At 35.5% G+C, this 19,532-nt stretch overlaps 1 protein-coding gene and 1 long non-coding RNA gene across 9 annotated transcripts in view; both read right to left on the bottom strand.

The window, feature by feature from the left end:
* The window catches only part of RALYL (RALY RNA binding protein like), a 720,856-nt gene that overhangs the window by 471,448 nt on the left and 229,876 nt on the right, over nucleotides 1–19,532 (bottom strand). The gene's annotated exons all lie outside the window — the stretch shown is intronic.
* Nucleotides 1–19,532, bottom strand: part of LOC116276444 — a 42,401-nt gene that overhangs the window by 19,766 nt on the left and 3,103 nt on the right. The gene's annotated exons all lie outside the window — the stretch shown is intronic.

Below are 19,532 nucleotides of genomic sequence, written 5' to 3'. Positions count from 1 at the left end.
ATGGATTATAAAAGGGGTGAGTTAAAATGAGGTCATTAGGGTGGGCCCTAATCTAATATGACTAGTGTTCTTTTTTAAAATGGAGATGAGGACACAGACAGGCACAAAGGGAAGACCATGTGAAAATACAGTGAGAAGACAGTCAACAACAAACCCAGGAGACAGCCTCAGAAGAAACCAACCCTGACAACCCTTGACCTTGGACTTGTAGCCTCCCAAACAGTGAGGCAATGCATTTGTGTTGTTTTAAGCTACCCAGTCTGTGGTACTTTGTTATGGCAGCTCTAGAAAACTAATATACCTACCTTCCCTTGAGAAAGGAAGACATCATTAAGCTGATCAATTGAGGGACTCACAAACAAATTTTGATATGAATGCCAGAGACTGAAATTTGAATATATATATTTTCAAATGTTATACATGGTATTATACATACACACACACACACACACACACAAAATAGTCCATTATCATGCTGCTGATAAAGACATACCCAAGACTGGGAAGAAAAAGAGGTTTGATTGGACTTAAAGACTTAAAGTTCCACATAGCTGGGGAGACCTCAGAATCTTGGCGGGAGGTGAAAGGCACTGCTTATATGGTGGCAGCAAAAGAAAATGAGGAAGGAGCAAAAGCAGAAACCCTTGATAAACCCATCAGATCTCGTGAGAATTATTCACCATCAGAAGAATAGCACTGGAAAGACCAGCCCCCATGATTCACTTACCTCCCCCTGAGTCCCTCCCACAACCTGTGGGAATTCTGGGAGATACAATTCACGTTGAGATTTGGGTGGGGACACAGCCAAACCATATCAAACATTGTCCTGTTTTAGGTGCTATATTACAAAAGTATGAAATATAATCCTCTCCAAGAATTTATAATCTACATACATAAAGAAAATAAGATAGTTAAAATACAAATAAATACCACAAGGCAAGATAGACCTAAATACTGATCCAAGTGCCATAAATGATGAACGCTAAGTTTGGAGTGAATGTGCTACTGGCTGAAGTGGAAAGAAACTTCCATGTCGAGAAAGGCACATATTTGTCTCCTGAAGGACTACACAAGAACACTGTGGTTTTATAGAGTTTTAACTTTTGCAAATTACATACAGGAAGTGTTTGTTTTTTTAAAAGTCCCATAAGCACAGACTTCCCCACTATTAGACTACATAAAATAGGAACAATCGCATTTGAGCAATTATCGTACCTAATACTTTGCTCACTATTTCGTATAATATCGATTAAATATACGTGTGTGTGTGTGTATAAGAGCTTCCATAACAAATGACCACGAACTGGGTGGCTTAAAACAATGGAAACGTATTGTTTCACAGTTCTGGTGGATAGAAGTCTGAAATTGTGATGTCAGCAGGGCCATGCTCCCTGTGAGACTCTGGGTAGGAACTTTCCTCATCTTTTTTTAGCTTCTGATGGAGGTTGGTCATCTTTGTTATTCCTTGAATTGCAACTGTATAATTCCAATCTATGTCTCCATCATCATGTGGCATCTTCTTTTGTATATTCCCATTGTCTTATAAAACTCCAGGCATGTTGGATTTAGAACTCAGCCTACTGTAGTATGACTTCATATTAACTAATTACATCAGCAAGGACACCATTTCTAAATAAGATCACATTCTGAGGTACCAGGGTTAGTGCTTCAACATATCATTCTGGGGGACACAATTCAAACCATACATATTATTGTGGTGAGAACATTTAACCTGTGATCTACCCTTTTAACACATTTTTAAAGTATAAAACACAGTATTATTGACCATAGGCATGATTTAATACAGATTTCTAGAACCACATATAATTTGTATAGGCATTGAATAGCAACTCCCTATTTCTCCCCTACCCTCAACTCCTGGCAACCACCATTCTATTCTCTGCCTCTATGAGTCTATTTTAGATTCCTCATATAAGTTAAATTCTGCAGTACTTGTTTTTCTTTGCATGGATTATTTCACTTCGCATAATGACTTCCAGGTTCATCCATGTTGTTGCATATGACAGGATTTTCCTTTAAGGCTGAATAATATTCCATTCTATATTTATACCTCATGTTTTAGCTATTATGAATCATGCTACAACAAACAGGGGAGTGCGAACAATCTTTGATTTCAAATCTTTTGGATACATATCCAGAGTAGAAGTGCTAAACCCTATGGTAGCTCCATATTTACATTTTGAAGAACCTCCATGCTATTTTCTATAGCTGCTACAGAATTTTACATTCCCAACAGTGTGCAGGATTCTAATTTCTCCACATTCTTACCAACACTTGTTTTCTTATTATCCAACAATCCCCCTACTGGGTATATAACCAAAGGAAATGAAATCAGTATGTTGTAGAGATCTCTGCACTACCATGTTTATTGCAGCATTGTTCACATTAGCCATGATATGAAATCAGCCTAAATGTCCCTAAATGGATGAATGGATAATGTGGTAAAGACATGTAATGCAGTGCTATTCAGTCATAAAAAAAAAAAAGAAAGAAAGAAAGAAAGAAAGAAATCCTGCCATTTGCATCTCCATGAATGAACCTGGAGGACATTATTGTAGGTGAGAGCAGCAGAACAGAAAGACAAATTCTGCATCATCTCACTCAAATATGGAATCAAAAGAGGTTAGTACCATACAACTAGAGGGCAGAATAGTGGTTACCAGGGTCTTGGGTGGTTGTGTTGGTAGGAGTTGGGAAAATGCTGGTCAAAGGATGCAGAATTTCAATTAGGAAGACTGTCTTTTGTTTCAGTATTTGATTATAGCCATCCGAACAAGTTTGGCGTGATAACTCACCGTAATTTCATTTGCATTTCCCTCATAGTGATATTGAGCATTTTTTCATAGACCTGTTGGCCATGAACGAAAAAAAAAAATCCTAACTTTGTGGTGAGTGGTGGGAGTCAGGATAGTATAGTATATTGGCCAAGTGCACAATTTGTGGAGTCAAAATGCCTGGCTTCCAGCACTGGTTCTGACACTCCTATCTGTGTGATGCCCCTTCCTGCCTTGCAGTTGTCCCCTCAGTGGAATGAGGCCTAACGGTCAAACCTTACAGGCTGCTGTGAGAGCTGAAGATGCTAATGCCTGTTAATCTGAGAAGATCCCAGGTGCACTGTAAGTATTCAGGACAAGCTGGCTACCATTATTAAATTCCTACCTCAGTCAGCTAATTCTCCCAGAGATTTTATGAGATCGGTATAACTCCCCTATTTTACAGAAGAATTCTTACTCAGGAACATTAAGTGACAAACCTCACACAACACAGGAAATAAGCAGGACATTACAAAGCCCAGCTGAGTGACTGAGGGACTCACACTCTGTCATTGACGGTGTGGAAGGCACTGTTCCATCTAAAGAAGCAGCGAGAAAACAGTGAAATTAACACCTGCTATTGAAGGTTATATTACAGGAACATTTTCCTCACCACCATAATCTGTTTTGAATATTAGTAAATAATTTACATACTTTTACTCATATATTCTGAAGCTATCTAGTAAGACATGTTTTAAAAATAGTTAAAACGTTAAAAATTCAAAATTGTCATTCATAATTTTATAAAAAGTACACCTGTGCCTTGCGCTGTACAATTTTACAAATAACATGATTTTTTCCATAGCCAAATGTTTTACACTAGAGTAAACCACTGACACTCACTGGTTTCCTCCCAGTGGTTCTTATTGTCTTGATAAAGCTAGGTCTCAGGTGGAGAATAGATGTTTTTCTAGTCCTTTGCACATTGCCACTTTGTGAGTGACTTTTTTTCCTCTCTTTGAACAAAGAGAAAAGTACAATTGTATTTGAACTTAACAACAGAGTACAAAAATAAAAAGAAACTCCATAAAGCAATGAATATTCTCCAAAGAAAATTATACAGTACTTGAATTGTCTTCAAATAACTAATGTTTAAAATAAATTACTGCACAGTAGAGGAAAATATATGCTTTTGAGTCCAAAAGAATTGGATTGAAATTCTAGTTATGGTGACCCGAAAAATTTTTATCACTGTGTTTTCCATTTGCTCACTATAAAATAAAGGGAAGGTTATTCTGACCAATATATCAAATGTATGATTAATATAACTAGCAAGTTGTTTAGCATAGAATTACACACTCAACAAATGTTTTATCTTCTGTGGCAAATTTAACAAGGATAAGTAAAGATCTGTGTTGTACATCTCCAAGAAAAATGGAACTCTTTTGTTTTTAAGCAAACTCTCCTAGAACTCTATTTCCTATCTTTTCTTGTTTCTTTCTTCACCTTTCAGAGTAAAATGCAAAAACTTGGCAGAGGGGCAATACATATGAGTTATCTGAAGGTAAAAATTTTGTCCATGTTGACGATTCCCCAGTGATAGTGCATAGGTGTTGTTGAAAAAGCAGATAGCAGACATCCTTTAACTCTCTTTGTCTAGTAAATGACATGTTTTGCTTTCATAATTGCTGATGGGAAATTTACATGCAGATTTAAGAGGCTAACACCCAGATACCACCTCCAATTCCCAAGCCTCTTCTAGCACATCAAATAATTTTTGAATGCTTACAGTGTGACAGTCATTCTATTTACAGGAAAGTTTAGGGGGATAGAGGACTCTCTTAACATTTTAAGAATGGCAAGTCAACCACCTCAGAAATAACCATGTGAAACAAACTAAAAATAGAGATGTTTATATATCTGTATCTGTGTTTTTCACACACAAATATAATGTGGACTTTCGGGGAAAAATTATTTTTCTGTAAAAAGCATTTAAAAAATCTCATTTGTTTCAGCCCTCATTTAAAGTATTGGTCTGAAATGCATTGGGATTTCATTCAACATAGGAATAAAGATCAAAACTACAGCTACAATATCAGGTTTTTAAAGATGTCAAATCTCAACAGCACTAAACCAGTTCTTCATTGTTCGTATGTTATTCTTAGTTTGTAAGTACTCAGACAGCCTGTGCAATTCTTCACTGCTTCTTTTCTGCAATGATTTCCTTTTCAATGATTTAAGCAGTCTATTCTCAAAAGCAATGCTCAGAAATCCAATTACCATTCCAACACCATGCTTTTGTAAGCCTAGAGCATTAAGCCATAGAATATGCTTTTTTCGTGCCCCGTCCTCGCACCTCTCACTCAGCATTTCTCTATCGAAAGGGATTTTGGTTTTGTTTCCCTTTGCTTGGCTTTCATTAGATAAAGGAATGTGGTCACAAATTACTTTAAAACAATGGGGGAAATCTCTATAAATCTTTCATGTGTCAGTAAATCCTAGGGTATGTATAAATAAAAAAAATTGAATATGCAAATTTTCCCCTTGAAATAGTATTTGCTTTGCATTAAAGGTGGTTTATAAATTATAAGTCATAATGTATTAATAGACATAACTCACACAATATATTTCACATTCAATGCAGAGGTGGTCAGATAAATTAGGAAATGTAGAGTAGAGGGTACAATGGTAATTATACTATGCAAAGTAACTTCACCCCATATATGTTTTCTGTGTGAATTCCTTCATCTGCAGGTTACACTGTATGTGTCTCTGTGTATCTGTGTGCATCTTAGCATATGTGTGTGAGCAAATTGAAGGTTAGAAAAGGACAGAAACATAGTAAAATTTCTAATTTAATTTCTAGAAGCAACAGACAAAGATACTGACAAAGGGTCAAGGAAAGAGAGAAATCTTTAATTAGATTGAGGCTGACTACATCCATTTACATCAAGAACTCTGTTTAAGACTTTGTTTTACATTGAGCCATTTCTCACAGCCCTACTCAAGAAAAATAAGGAAAAAAAAGGTAAGTGATCTAAATCGTACATCTGAATTGAAACCAATTTTTCATACCCCACGTTAGGATGAATCCAAGATACATGTGAATCTCCTCAGAGGTGATGGAATTTTTATGTTTATAGAATCAAAAGCCCTCATGATTAATGACCATCTGGCTACTTTGATTGTCTTCTTATCTAACATTAGCTTTGGGAAACAAACTATGTTTAAAAAACGAAAGAAAACTATAAAGTTATTTATTTTAAATAGTTTTTGTATAAACTTAAAATATATTGAACCGTGTGTGTGTGTGTGTGTGTGTGTGTGTGTGTGTGTGTGTGTATGAGAGAGACAGACAGACAGAGAGAGAGAGAGAGAGAGAGAGAGAGAGAGAGAGAGAGAGAGAGATCCGGATCAATAAGACCTTGTTTGGTAAAAAAGTCTCTCTGGTAATCTTTATTTTACAGGTAAGGAATCTGAGACATACAGATTTGAAGATACATTCATTACCTTAGCAATAATGAATTTCATGCCTCCTTTATCCAGGCAGTGTGGCAGTTACAGAAGATGAAAACGTGACCTGTACATATTTGCTTAATTTAAGAAGACCATAGTCAACACAGGTGAGGAGGGGAGAGATAGATAATTACAAGACAACGTGAAAACTAGTTTGGAAGGATTATGAAGACAAAGTTAGAGTGGTAGAGGATAAGTGTCTAACCTGTCTAGGTGACTTGATGAAAGCTTCTCAGACAGTAGTAGGAGAACAGGAGATATTCTGAGCAAAAGAAACAGTAGAGCATAATTAAGGGCACAGAGGAGAGACAGGACATTGGAAGATGAGTAACACATATGGCTAAGGCACAGAATGCCTAAGGGCCAGTAGTAAAAAATGATACTAAAGTATGGATCTTCAAAGTTTTTTTTTTTTTTTAAATGCATACATACCTTTGATATCATACTGTGGGTCAGTGTTTTCTCAAAATATAAGTTGTGGAACAACAGCAAGAGAAAAACACAGAATGCTTACTTAAAATGCACATTAATAGAACAAGCTTACAATCTAACTCTGTAGGATGTAGTCCAGAAACCTTCATTTTACCAAGTTTCCAAACACTAATGAGAAAGGCCTGCTATTATCAGTTTTGTTACCTAAAAAGGAGGATATGGAAATGGTGTGGAGGATGAACTAAAGGGCCTCAGGGTAGAAGCTGGAAGTCTAGTAGGGAGGCTACTGCCATAGCTGAGGCAAATGATGATGGTACATGCCATTGTGGTAAGGTACCAAACAGTCTTCTCTAGTGTACACATTTGCTAGTTTCCACTGGGCGTATCTGGGGTGAACTGCCCCTTTAAATTTCGTCTTAGAAAATAGGCCTTTGAAATTAGTAAAATTACATATATGTACCAATTTATCCATTCATCTATGAGTTGTTTCCATATCTTGGCTTTGTAAATAACACTACAATGAATACGACATGGGAGTGCACATATCTTTTTTTCTTTTCTTTTTTTTTAGATGGAGTTTCGCTTTTGTCACCCAGGCCGGGGTGAAATAGCACGATCTTGGCTCACTGCAACCTCTGCCTCCCGGGTTCAAGCAGCTAGGACTACAGGCGTGAGCCACCACATCCGGCTAATTTTTGTATTTTTAGTAGAGAGGAAGTTTCACCATCTTGCCTGGTCTAGATGATCCACCCGCCTCGGCCTCCCAAACTGCTGGGATTATAGGTGTGAGCCACCGACCCTGCCAAGTGCAGCTTTCTTTAGGAGGTGGTGATTTCATTTCCTTTAGGGATGTGCCCATAAGATCATATGGTAGTCCCATTTTTAATTTATTTATAAACCTCCATACTGTCTCCATAATGGCTGTACCAAACTTCATTCCCACCAACAGCATGCAAGAGTTCCCTTTTCCCACATCCTCTTCAACATTTCTTATCTTTTGGCTTTTAGATAACAGCCATCCTGACAGGTATGAGGTGGTATCTCACAGTGGTTTTGATTTGCATTTCTCTGATGATTAATGGTGCTCATTAATCTGTTGGCCATTTTCAACGTCTTCTTTTGAAAAATGTCTAGTCAGGTCTTTTGCCCATTTTTAAATCAGTTTATTTGTTTTTCCACAATTCAGTTGTCACTAAAAAAGGACAAGATCTTGTCATTTGCTACAACATGGACAGGACTGGAGTACATTATGCTTAGTGAATTATGTCAGACATAGAAAGGAAAGTATTGCATGATCTCACTTATATGTAAAATCTAAACACACACACACACACACACAGAGGGAGAGAGAGTGAGAGAGCGCGCGTGAGACAGCGCGCGTGAGAGAGGGAGAGCTAGAGCCAGAGAGAGAGGGGGAGAGAGAGAGTGAGAGAGCGAGAGAGAGCGAGAGAGAGCGAGAGAGCGAGAGAGAGAGAGCAAAAGAGTAGTTACAACGGGCAGGAGGCAGGAGGAATGGGGAGATGTAGATTGGTGGGTACAAAGTAGCAAATATGTAGGATGCAAGAGTGTAGAGATCTAATGTACAAATGAAGGCTGTAGGTAGTCAAATTGTGTTGTATATGAGATTCATGCTAAATAAGTAGATTTTAGCTGCTCTTATCACAAAAACAGACTAAAAATAATGGGTAACTATGTGAGACGATGGATATATTAACTTGCTTCACTGCAGTAACCTTTTTACTATCTATATGTACCCCATAATGTCATGTTGTATACCTTAAATATACACATTAAAATTTATTTAAATAAATACATTTCATTAAGTAAATAAATTAGTAAAAACATTTTGGTTCTCAGTTCAAGCAGATATGAGAGAGATTTCAGCCACACATGATATAAAGGGACAGACTGTTATCCTGGATTCCTCTGTATTTTGGACAATATACATACTCTTTATTTCCTAGTTCCAATGACCCCAAGGGATGCTGCAAAAATGCTGTACTGGTAGCAACCAAACCCTAAATTCTCACCTCAAGTTCTATCAATAGCTGGCTAATTTTCAAGCAACACACACACACACACACACACACACACACACACACACACACACACTCTACTGGCTTTCTAAAAATTGATGCTGCAATTGCATCCCATTGTTGGATTGATCATGTTTCTGAAGGGTCTCTGGAGTGACAATCTTCCAATGGCATCAGGATAGGATATTAGGTTTAATAATCAGCTGGAGAGAAAAATTTAGAACTGCTGTTTTGGAAAATTGGACAAGTGGCTGTATAAGAGTTCATAGAAGTTAAGACCATAAATTTGTAGTAGCAGTTATAACAGACTTCTCAGGATAGTACTAGCCAAGTAAATTATTAGATGAAGGCAGGTTTTAGGGATAATGACACAGATGCAGAACGGGATAAAGACAATGAAAGTATTGGAAAGTCACTGAGTTCCAGGCAGAACAAAGGAAGCAAAGGAAGCAAACCCAGAAGGGATGGCAGAAAGTGAGTTTGCTAAAGCAGAATGGAGTTGGCAGACATTAATACCAAAAGGATCAAGAAAACTTAAGGAGCCCTCGTGATGTCATAAATTATGCTGAACAAGAAGACTATGAGCCACAAAGGAAAGTCCTCTGTGAATATACAAGGAGGCCACAAGAATGAATAAAGAGTAGCATGGCTGGAGGGAATAGACACAGAAAAGGGGTTGGACTACCAATCTGGGAAGTGGCAAGGGAAACTGAATTGCTCACAATATCCTCTTTTCACCTTATCTTTTTTATATACAGAGTTGGAGAGAAATCATATCTGCAACAAGAGACGCATGTAAAATAATTCTATTAAAGAGAGAACTAGGCTGCAGTTGGGATAAGAAAACATTGGGAATTATTAGGGAGATACTTAGACAATGCAAGGGAAGCCTACTTAACATGGAAATGAGGTTTCAGGTGATAAAATGGAAAAAAATCCAAAAAATGGCAGCGCTCTAAGCAAGTTAAAGAGAACATCTGATGCAAAAGGTTGGTTTGTGGAAGGAGACAGAAAGACAGTGAATCAATTGAACTTAAATAAACTAATGGTATTGCATGTAAAACTTGAAGACTAAGTTCAAGGTCCCAATGAATATAGATTTTAATGATGTACTGAGTTTGGAGTTTATAGACCCTAAACTTCATTCTAACAATAGAATGATTCATTTCTTTTTTTGGGGGGAGAGGGAGAAGGTAATTCATGTAAGGATGTAGAGAAGGCCATAGTCATTAAAAAATAAAACTGTACCTAGAGTGTTGTTGATGCCTTAAATAAAGAAAGGAGTAAATACAAGAGCACAGCTACTCATTTTAGGGTCCTTCTGTTTTTTTCATCCTCCTGCTAAACTAATTCTAGTCAAATAATGGTGGTTCTAGACATCATGCAAAATAAATTGTCATAGACATTTGTAATACTAGCTAACATTCACTGAGTGCCTAATGTGTGCCAGGGTATTTCGTATGAATTATTTCATCTTAATTCCATAAGAAATCTATGTGGAAGGCTTTATTATAACTTCCAAGTTACAGATGAGGAAGCAGATACATAGACTGGTTAAATACTGTGCCCAAAGTTCCGTAATCAGTATCTATCATAGTCCCAATTAAAACCCAAGCATTCTGACCCCATATTTTTAGGCACCATGCTGTATGAGGATGCCCTATGTCGGACACTACAGATCTTGTCAAAAACGAATAACGAATACTTTGGAACTTTAATCAGAATATAAAGAGGTCAATTACTTGTGTGTTGGGAAAACCAGGTGATGCATTACAGGTTGGATTTGTATTTTCACATTTTCTTTAAACTAATCATCCCCTGTTGGGCAACTTAGTGGGGGGAAAAGATCTTTATGTCTTTAGGTAGGTGCTTTTACTGAAAAGAAAAACAAACAAACAAACAAACAAACAAACAAACAAAAGAACAGAATAGAAAAGCAAAATTATTTTAATTTCCAAAAGCCGAAGCCTTGAGACTATCAATAGAATTTTTTAAATACTTACTAGGATTTTAATACCTTCCCATTTGAGAAGTGCTCGGAGTTTTCTGGATTTGGAGGGAAATAAAGAATTGGAGAGGGGAAAAAATATAAATATGAAAATGGCGTGTCTCTGATGTACATCCTTTGTCTTTTCTCCTCCTCCCTGATATAACATTAGGATATTTAAGTGTGGGAAATCTAGCCTAAAAGGAATCCACACTCTTGATATCTGAAGACAGCAATCTCCCATTGTAGTGAGAATAAAAAGAGAGGTGATTACAGTCCCAGCAATGAGGAATATGGAAAACTCAGTTGACCTAGGAAGGTACACCATAAAAGAAAAAAAGAAAGACTATAGGACTGGATATCTTTCTTTGCTTTTATGATACTGTGTCAACCTCCCAAATTTAGTTGCAACCCAATAGAAAAGTAGTGCCACCATCAGAAGAAAATAAGTCAAGCTCTTTTTCCCAGTATTTTCTTTCCCTCTACCAAATACTGAGGATTCTGATTCAGACTTTCTAATTCGTGTCCTCTAAGGAGGATCCTACCTTGCCCAAGAGATTATCACATCTTAGGACATGGAGAATCAGAAAATAACAGACTTTCTTATTATTTTTTTAAACATTAAGAAAAGGTCACTAGTCTCCAACAGTATCTTAAAAATACTATTTTTTTCTTCTCATAACCAGAGCACATATTACAGGTGCTTCCGTGCCTTCTCAAAGCACCCCCTCAAATTCATCTTGTTTCCTCTTTTTTGTTCTAGTTCCTGCCTATTTAACTACTATATACCCATTGCCTGGCACTATGCCATGCATAAGGTAGACATTCCATACCATTGGTTACTTGCACTTTGAAAAGTAACAAGAAAAGGAAGGAAAAAAGGAAGAAAATAAGAGAAGTTAAAATGTTGGTTATTTGGTAGCCTATTTTCCCTATATGAAGACATGGTACAAAACAAAAAGTAAGAAGGCTACGCTTTCATATGTATGCATTTACCAGAATTCCTTCCTTTGCAACTTTAAGAATTGAGTAAAGTATATTGTCTTTTATTCTAGATACACTAACCATAAGATTTGGTATCCAAACTAGAATGCATTTAGGAGTAAAAAGGTCATTATTAATATTTTGTTTTCTGAAAGAGTGCTGAAACTGTTATAATACTGAGACTGCTATAATAAGGCAAATTAGGAAAATGGTCATTCTAATTTTTGATGACCTTCAGGAAAACTGAACTCTTACAATCCAATGTATTATTTCTGCAAAGGTAAAAGTAATCCCATAATTACACATGAAAAAAAAAAAAAAAGATTTCAAATACTTGTAAAAATGTCACTTTCCACTTTCCCTCTTTTTCTTTCAGTTCCTTGAAAGCACCAACACTTTTTCATTTATTCTTCTCTCTTCATATGGGAACTATTTGCCCACTTACTACTTCCTAAATACTACCTTCTCAGGAGAGCCTTACCTGCCCCTGGGTCTTTATCCACCTCCACTCCTCCACAGACTAGTTTAGATCCCTGGATTACTGCACTTACCACAGGTTGAATTTTACAATTATTTGCATGATATTTAATGTCTGTCTTGATCAGTAGCTCTTAGGTGTGATGAGGACCAGAATGAGATATAATTTTGTCTATTTTTGTATTCCCAGCTTTTATGATTGCATCTGGTACAGAGTGAATGCTCAATAAACGTTGAAAGAATGAAAAATAGTGAACAAATAAAACCAGTGGATAAATGAAGGATACGCTTTCATTGCCAAAGGGTGTTAATTAGGTAAGAGATCTCAAAATGCCAACTAAGCAGTAAATTTATATGATACAAACATCCACAAGCTATTTGTACCTTGTCTTTAAATGATCCTTCGTCAGTCACTTTCACTGGCATTACAAAGTTCTGAAATCCAGACATGAATCTGAGACTTGACCATGAAAAGATACTCATATCTGAAAGCACTGACAAGTGTGTTAGAGATTTTTAACACTTATTGAATGAAGAGGATTTGTGTTAATATTAGAGAATCAGTGCATTTCTTATAAAAACAATACAAATACAGAAACACTAAGTACATATACAAACACATACACACTTATACATATTAAGATTAAGTAATTAAGTACTATTGTAATGCAATATAGCAGTTTGCTTTTATTTTTTGTTAGGTATACCGGAAAACAAAAAACCAACAAACAAAAAAACCAGTGTCTCCTAGATGTTGTCTGTGCATAAAGCAATAGTGCCCCTAGGGCACAGAGGATTTTAATAATTTTGTCAGAATTGCAGTATGGGCTGGCAGATACTGGCAAAGACACTGGTGAGCACATTTCTGGATTAACTAAAAGAGTGTCGGCCGGGCACGGTGGCTCACGCCTGTAATTCCAGCACTTTGGGAGGCCGAGGCGGGTCAATCACGAGGTCGGGAGTTCCACACCAGCACAGTCAACATGGCGAAACCCCATCTCTACTAAAGATACAAAAATTAACCGGGTGTGGTGGCAGGTGCCTGTAATCCCAGCTACTAGGGAGGCTGAGGCAGGAGAATTGTTTGACCTAGGAGGCGTAGGTTGCAGTGAGCCAAGATTGCACCATTGCACTCTATCCTAGGCGACAGAATGAGTCTCTATTTCAAAAGAAAAAAAAAAAAAAAAGAGTTTCTAAAAGTAGAATAACTTCCATTTTTAACAAAACAGAGGCAGAATATTAGAGTGAAGGGAATATTAAGCACCCGAATGCTAATTCCAATTCTACTAGTAAGAAATCACAATAACCCTAAAACCCTCTCTATAAGACTAAACGCATGAGTAGGTATTTTCAGTCTTGACAGACCATTCCAGTGACCTATGGCTTTAAAAATTACAATTCAGGACCCATCCTGAACTTGGATTTTAGAGCTGCCAGTGATAGAGTTCTGACCTTGTGCCTCAAGTGCTTCCGATGATTACCACAAACATTCAGGGGTGAGAACCACGGAAGAAGTAAAACATTCATCTCCCTTGGCCCATGTTTCCTGAGCTGTATAAGTGGGTTGCTGTATAGAACTCTAAGGTCTCTTTTAGAACAATACTTTTATGATTGAGGAATAATAAAGTATAAGCACCAGCAAGCCATGGGAAAATGCAAACAGACACACAACAAATAAAAACAATTCATTTCCCAGTATTAGGAAATTTTGCCTGCAGCTACAAAATGGCACTCAGCATTTTTATAAAAACTAAACTTTTAATTACTAAGCAAGTGTTGATAGTTGAATCTTAAATATACTTGCACGTCAACTATGCTCAAAATCATTTATCTTAGAAGTAACCAAATCATAGTGGAAGGCACAAAAACAGGAATAATAGATGATCTAACCGTATTATACACCAGTTAAAATATTTAGTTTACCTCTTCTTTAATTCCCTTCACCTGCCATTATAGAAACCAAAAATGTTTAGTCATTTGAAGTACAGATGCAAGTAAACTTTCGAAGTAACAGTCACATGTGGTCAAAAGAGGCTATTTTTAGCATACTTTATAAAATGCACATTAATGAAATATAGATAAAACGAAGAATGACATCAGGAGGAGGCCAAAGTGAACAAAAATGGCAAAAATATTAATTTGCTTTGCTACAAAGAATAACTATTGATAGAGTAATTTATATTAACAGATATGAAAATGGTTTTCATGAAAAACTTATAAATGTTTAAAATGTCATGGACATGGGATTAAAGGAAAATCATAAATCTCACCAGGGACAAAATGGAAGGAATTTTTTTCAGATCATTTTTCTATTGAACTCAATAGAAGTTTAGCTTGAATATGCACTTTAATTACTCCATATTTTGATTCCTTGATTTCAACAAAAAGGGTCTGAGGTTACTTAGAAAAAAACCTAGCATACTCTAATGAGATTTTCAGTAAATAGAAAAACTGTCATATATGCCATACTAAGACAAATAAGGTTCAAAGTAATAAAATATGTGGTCCAGCAAGATCTATGCTACAGATTTAATGATGATGACAATAATTTGGTTCATGATTCAAAATAGGAAATAAGCTGATATTGATTTCACTAAGAACTGCCTCTCATAACACTAATTCTATATGGAAATCATTTGTAAAATGAAGATTATCTATTCAATTAATAGAAAATCTTATGCATTTATCCTTTACTTTGAGTGAATCATAAGGCAGTAGTTATAATATCTTGGCACTTTTGTGGATGTTCTAATTGAAGATTAATTTTGAAAACTTTAAATATAAGGTTTATACAAAGAATATATTACAAAAACTCATTAAATAAGGCAAAGTGAGATAATTTTTTCATATGCAAAACACATAGTGAAAGATGTTCAAATGTCCATGTAAGTTACACAGCTCATCCCAAACCATATCTAAATATGCAGAATTTGGGTATCAATGTAATAACAGTGTCTAATAACAGGAGGGATTTTTTTCTCCATCAGCAAACATACAATGTACAGCTGGACTAATACCTAATTTTTCCCAAATAACCAAAATGTTTCTAAATAAAAATACATGTAGTTATTTATAATTCTTTGAAATTAGTAAAAATGTTGTATAAAATATAAAAATAATCAAAAAATATTAAAGCTTTAAAAACTCCTTAGATCTTTAAAAATTCCCAGAACTTGATCACAGTGGTCTTAAAGTTACTATTTTTATTGAGACCTCTAAATTATTTTGTCGAATATTTTGAAGAACCAGAAAAAAATTAATTACATATATAATTATATATTTAGTATTTAATTAGTAATATATATACAATTAATATTATAAAATAGCAGTGAGAAAGGGATGATAGTAAGCATTTAATTAGGGAAAACCTTTATTAATTCTTTTTGCTTCTTCTCTGTTGCATTCTTTCTCTTTGCTTCCTTATCTTACCTTTCCTTTTAGTGAATTTGATTTCTATCTTCCAGACGGTAGGACTTTGCTCTCATAACCACTTGGTAAGGTCACCAATTACTGGGTGCACCTTGGAATTTCAGGTCAAAATGTTTTACTTTAAACTATGTGTCCCTACTTGAGCCCAGTTTCTTGTGCCATTAACTGTTAGAGAATCGTAGTTACCTGGGTCCTTAATGACAAAGCTCTTTCTGCATATCTAAATTTATTTTTTTCTCTAAGGAGCCAAGAAAATATCTACCTAATTGCTTTTAGCATAAATGTTATCTGAGAGAGATTGCAGATTAGTTTTATTATTAACATAGAGGCTGAAATTAAAGGAAAAGTAATCTATAATTAGGAAGCTATTAAAGGGGTAAAAATGGGACCTCAGTATCCCAACTAGTAGTAATCATCTTACAAGGCAAACACCTTTGGGATTCACAATTCACTTGTGATATAAATGAAACCCAGAGTGAAATCTCTTCAGATCAAAAAATGTCCTGCTTTCCTGAATAAGGGACAATCTATAATCCATGTGAGAAAGAGAATCTAAGTGAACTCTCAGGTAAAGAACATAGATAACACATTGGCTTTTATTATAGTCAGAAAATAAGTTATTACTACTATCAGAAAAAATAAAAATAAAATTTTAATGAGCACCTACAAACTCTAAGAATCTCAGCTTGTTTGCTTTTCCAAATTTGATAAAATCCCTTCTGATAACTTGACACTTCTTCATAGCTTTAAATATAATTTGTACTTTGATTTGTACCTTTGTATTTTTTTTTTTTTTGCTTTCTAGACAATAAGAAATATAATTATCATTGCCCTTTAAAATCAAACAACACAATTAGCTTTTAATAGGGTTTCAGTAGATATTTGCTGGAATAATGAATTTTGGATACAGTGAAAATTAATAACAGCTAGTATTGTTAGTACTTAGCATGTGGCAGGCACTTCTAAGCATTCTGTGTATATTAACATACTTCTTTACTGTACTAGAGATAATTTTTTTTTTTTTTTAATAATTTACACATGAGGACACAGAGGCAAGTTTAAGTCTTCGGACAGTTGTCATACAGCTTGTAAGTGGCGAGGGTGACATTTAAGTCCAGGAAGTCTGGCCCCTGACCCTGTGCTCCTAATCATTTTTTTATTCAGTAATTTTTGAATAGTAGAAGACATATGATGATTTTCAACAGTTGGCAAAATACATTCAAAGGCAAGCAATTTTACTGAAATAAAAGTATTTAAACAAATAATCAATGGTTGGATCTTTGCCCACTATTCACTAGGGGAAAAGATAAATAATAGTTATTATTACGTGCCTGATATTTTGTTACATGCTTTACACAGATTATCTCATTTAATCCTGAGGACGGTAAGATGATGAGGATGTGTTTGATAAAGCAGCTTGAAGACAGATAGAAGCAGTATGATGACACTCAGAACTGTTAACTTTTAGAAAAGTCACTGAAACAACTACAAAATGGAGTCACTAGAAAATGAAAACAAGGAATGTCTGTTCATATCCTTTGCCCACTTTTTGATGGGGTTGTTTGTTTTTTTCTTGTAAATTTGTTGGAGTTCTTTGTAGGTTCTGGATATTAGCCCTTTGTCAGATGAGTAGATTGCAAAAATTTTCTCCCATTCTGTAGGTTGCCTGTTCACTCTGATGGTAGTTTCTTTTGCTGTGCAGAAACTCTTTAGTTTAATGAGATCCCATTTATCAATTTTGGCTTTTGCTGCCGTTGCTTTTGGTGTTTTAGACATGAAGTCTTTGCCCATGCCTATGTCCTGAATGGTACTACCTAGGTTTTCCTCTAGGATCTTTATGTTATTAGGTCTAACATTTAAGTCTCTAATCCATCTTGAATTAATTTTTGTATAAGGAGTAAGGAAAGGATCCAGTTTCAGCTTTCTTATGGCTAGCCAATTTTCCCAGCACCATTTATTAAATAGGGAATCCTTTCCCCATTTCTTGTTTCTCTCAGGTTTGTCAAAGATCAGATGGCTGTAGATGTGTGGTATTATTTCTGAGGACTCTGTTCTGTTCCATTGGTCTATATCTCTGTTTTGGTACCAGTACCATGCTGTTTTGGTTACTGTAGCCATTTCTCAAAAGAAGACATTCATACAGCCAACAGACACATGAAAAAATGCTCATCATCACTGGCCATCAGAGAAATGCAAATCAAAACCACAATGAGATACTATCTCACACCAGTTAGAATGGTGATCATTAAAAAGTCAGGAAACAACAGGTGCTGGAGAGGATGTGGAGAAATAGGAACACTTTTACACTGTTGGTGGGATTGTAAACTAGTTCAACCATTATGGAAAACAGTATGGCGATTCCTCAAGGATCTAGACCTAGATGTACCATATGACCCAGCCATCCCATTACTGGGTATATACCCAAAGGATTATAAATCATGCTGCTATAAAGACACATGCACACGTATGTTTATTGCGGCACTATTCACAATAGCAAAGACTTGGAATCAACCCAAATGTCCATCAGTGACAGACTGGATTAAGAAAATGTGGCACATATACACCATGGAATACTATGCAGCTATAAAAAAGGATGAGTTTGTGTCCTTTGTAGGGACATGCATGCAGCTGGAAACCATCATTCTTAGCAAACTATCACAAGAACAGAAAACCAAACACCGCATGTTCTCACTCATAGGTGGGAACTGAACAATGAGATCACTTGGCCTCAGCAAGGTGAACATCACACAAAGGAGCAGATGGGGGGGAGGGGGGAGGGATTGCATTGGGAGTTATACCTGATGTAAATGACGAGTTGATGGGTGCTGATGAGTTGATGGGTGCAGCACAGCAACATGGCACAAGTATACATATGTAACAAACCTGCACGTTATGCACATGTACCCTAGAACTTAAAGTATAATAATAATAATAATAAAAAAAGAAAACTCTATTAGCATAGAAAAAAAAAAAGAAAATGAAAACAAGGAAATAAAATACTATAAAACATCAACTGGGAACTAATCTGAAGTGTCCTGGGTAGTGGACCCCATCAGCAAGATGGGATTGTTTTGTCCAGCGATGTTCTATAGTTTAAGCATGAAAGTGGAGAAAGCAGACATTGGGGTGGATATTCTTAATGATAATATCATGGGAAAAACTAAAGTTCAAAATACTTGATTATTAAAAAAACATATTTTTGAGAAAATTTGTTCTGATTATTACCACATTCCCATTGATATGGTGTTAATTACATTTTTAAGCAGATTTTGAACAAAATTTGCATTGTCATATTGTCTAAATCAAGATTATTTATTGATCTTGGGTGCTTTTGAAATAAGAAATACTTCCTGCTTTCAGTGAAAAGGCCATAACTTACTAAAATAAGATTCGTCCAAGAGTTTATTTCCCTTCTCATTTTGTATGTATGTCATAAACTGGGAATTCAAGTAGAATATAAACTCCTATTCATTCTTTAATATTCCAACTTAAATTTGGGGTAATATTTTCTTTAACAGATAAGAAAATGACAGTAATAATATAGATGCAATTTTATCAAACATAGAAAATGTTTCGTATTAAATCTTTTTTTGTTTTATTTAATCTACAAAATGCTCAAAAATAATATAATGCCAATATAGTATATTAAATGGGGCCATTATATATTGGAATGTGATCTTAATCAGTTTTTTAAAACTACATATTGTAAACAATAATGTCCTGATATTTTAACTGGTTTATAATTTAACAGTTTACATGTGGAAAAAATTATCCAAAAATTATAAGGCAGAGAAAAGAGGGATCTTTTTAAATAAATAATGTACCGATGAAAGCTTACACTTATTATGCCTAATATATGACAGATACACTCTCTTAAGTGTTTTATATTAATTAAAT

The sequence above is a fragment of the Papio anubis genome, chromosome 8 (assembly GCF_008728515.1).
Source record: "Papio anubis isolate 15944 chromosome 8, Panubis1.0, whole genome shotgun sequence".
Taxonomy (NCBI): Eukaryota; Metazoa; Chordata; class Mammalia; order Primates; family Cercopithecidae; genus Papio; species Papio anubis.
Note: the sequence above shows the minus strand (reverse complement) of the source record. Positions and strands in the feature narration are given on the sequence as shown.